At 54.6% G+C, this 2,943-nt stretch overlaps 1 protein-coding gene across 2 annotated transcripts in view; it reads left to right on the plus strand.

Moving 5' to 3' along the window:
• Positions 1–2,943, plus strand: part of KIRREL3 (kirre like nephrin family adhesion molecule 3) — a 694,039-nt gene that overhangs the window by 659,333 nt on the left and 31,763 nt on the right. The gene's annotated exons all lie outside the window — the stretch shown is intronic.

Here is a 2,943-nt window from a genome sequence, read left to right on the forward strand (position 1 = left end):
CCCACTGGACCCCATCTTCCCGCACCCCTGCCCCACCATGCCGACTGGACCCCGTCTTCCTGCACCCCCCCACCATGCCCACTGGACCCCGTCTTCCTGCACCCCCACCCCACCATGCCCACTGCCAAGGAGGTCACTGTGGTCCTCGGCATCGATCCCAGTGTTTGGTTTATGGTGGGTTAGTACCTGGCCTTTACGCACTAGTTTCTTCCCTTCCCACCATTCCCACCCAACCCTGGCCAGGTGAGGATGCCTTCCTTCCCACCCACCTTCTCCCACCCAACCCCTGGCCAGGTGAGGACGCCTTCCCTCCTACCCTTAACCTTCTCCCACCCAACCCCTGGCCAGGTGAGGACTCCTTCCCTCCCACCCACCTTCTGCCACCCAACCCCTGGCCAGGTGAGGACGCGTTCCCTCCCACCCACTTTTACCCATCTATCTCCTTGCCTTCATGCGTGCAGACACTTGGCTTCCACTGCAGTGAGTCTCACCCCTTCCATTGGAATATAGTGTGTGTTCCTCATTCCTTAGAAGAAAGAGGAAGGCACGGAAAGGAAACTAGTAAAGCAGAACCAGTAAGATCAGCACCTGGATTCCAAACTGTCCATGGGGTGGGGTGGGATGTTGGGGAGAGCCAGCCCTGTCCAAGGCACCTGGAACCATCCAGACCCACGGCTCTGTGCACCCTGCCCCCACATCCCAGTAAGAGCATCCCTGTTTTTATATACTGTCTCTTTGGACAGAGCTTCTTGAAGGAGAGAACTGTAATGTAGTCACTACAGTTCTCGGCATGTGGCACAATGTGTGGCATGGACCAGGTTAAGTGATTGAGTAAACACACACAGTACTGCTCCTCTGGGTAGATGCTTGCCTGTGCACCAGCACAAAGACTTGAGACCTAAGCAACCTCAGGGGTTCTCAAGGGCAGGCTCTAGACACTCACCTCCTTTAGACTCAAGACGCTCGCCTCCTTTAGACTCGGGATGCTCCCCTCCTTTAGACTGGGGATGCTCCCCTCCTTTAGACTCGGGATGCTCCCCTCCTGTAGACGCGGGACGCTGGCCTCCTGTAGACCCGGGACGCTCCCCTCCTGTAGACTCGGGACGCTCCCTTCCTGTAGACTCGGGACGCTCCCCTCCTGTAGACTCGGGACGCTCCCTTCCTGTAGACTCGGGACGCTCCCCTCCTGTAGACGCGGGACACTCCCTTCCTGTAGACTCGGGACACTCCCCTCCTGTAGACTCGGGACACTCCCCTCCTGTAGACTCGGGACACTCCCTTCCTGTAGACTCGGGACACTCCCCTCCTGTAGACTTGGGACGCTCCCCTCCTGTAGACTTGGGACACTCCCCTCCTGTAGACTTGGGACGCTCCCCTCCTGTAGACGCGGGACACTGGTCCCCTTTAGATTTGCATTAGTTGCCATGGTTCTACAGGCCCCTCCCTTCCCCCCAGCTTGGCTTGATCGTGGAGCCCAGCGTGTCCTTTCTGCTATAAAGACAGGTTATTAATTTGCAGCAGCAGCAAAGGTCAGCGATGCTAATGATTCTAAACTTTAAGAAATAAGCCAGCCATTTGGAGTGGGAGCAGGGAAGACAAGAGGCAGTGTAGCCCCGGAGAGCAGAATGGGAGGAAATGGACCAGAGAAGCAGCCAGAGATGCAGAGTGGACATGGAGGCAGTCCCAGCAGTGCAGATAATTAAGCCACCCTGGAGACAGAACCCAGGAACGGGAAGAGTCTTTACCCCTGAGACTATTTAAAGTAGGGTAAAAACTCATCTGTCCCATCTCGTTTGTTTAACTGCCCTTTCGTCTGGAGGCAAAGGAAAGAATTAGGTGGCCCTGGAGGTCCTTCTAAGGAGGGAACTCCAGGCTCCCTCCAGCCGTGCAGCTCAGTCAGGTCCAGAAGGGTGGGTCTGGTCTGGCCGGGATCCAACATCTGCCTGGAAGTGACTAGAGATACACTGAAAGAAACTCCCAGAGACATCCCTTTCTCCAGGCAACAGCCCTGCACCTTCGAGGCCTGGTCCTCTCTGTACAAGCTCGTCTTCTTCTGCTGCCAACTCCCAGCTCTCTGCTCACAGCCCCCAAACACCAGGCACAATACGCCTAGAAAACACCCCTAGTGCCAGCTTCCCTGAGGAACCCTCCACACTGGAAGACCCTTTCCCCCAGTCACACTCACAACTGTCCCAAGAAGATCCCAAAGGCCAGAGCACACAACTTCCAGCCTCCATGTCTCTTCCACTCTCCCCGCCTTCATCATGAGACTCCACGTCATCCGCAGACCTAGTCACCGAAGGCTGGAGACAGCAGGCAGCGCACGGGACCCCGTCACCCACCGGCCTTGACCCCGCACCCCACACCAGCCTTCTGACCAGGGCAGGCTGAGCAAGCGTCCTTGAAGCCAGCTGCTGGGTCTGACTGCCAAGGTCACCAGCCTCACAAAAGCAGGACACTAAGAATGATGATGATAATGCGATATAAATCTGCTTACGGAGAAACTCATGAAGCAAATGTGGCAAAATGTTAATGACAGTGAATCCAGGTGAAGGGAATATGGGGGTTAATTGTACTGTTCTTGCAACTTTTATTTAGTTTGGTTTTTTTTTTTAAATAAAAGTTAAAAAGTAAACCACCAGGTAAGGCAGTACACAATACTGGGTAAGCCAACACAACTTGTACAAGGAAAGGTCGTGGAAGCTCCATAGACACATCCAAACTCCCTGAGGGACCAAATTGCTGGGCAGAGGGCTCTGGGGACCATGGTCTCAGGGAACAGCTAGCTCAATTGGCATAACACAGTTTATGAAGACAATGTTCTACATTTTACCCTGGTGAGTAGAGTCTGGGGTCTGAAAAGCCTGTGAGCAGCCATCTAAGATACTCCACTGGTCTCACCCCTTTGGGAGCAAGGGAGAATGAAGAGAACAGGATACAAGG

This window comes from Trichechus manatus, unplaced genomic scaffold (genome assembly GCF_000243295.1).
Source record: "Trichechus manatus latirostris isolate Lorelei unplaced genomic scaffold, TriManLat1.0 scaffold00064, whole genome shotgun sequence".
NCBI classification, from domain to species: domain Eukaryota; kingdom Metazoa; phylum Chordata; class Mammalia; order Sirenia; family Trichechidae; genus Trichechus; species Trichechus manatus.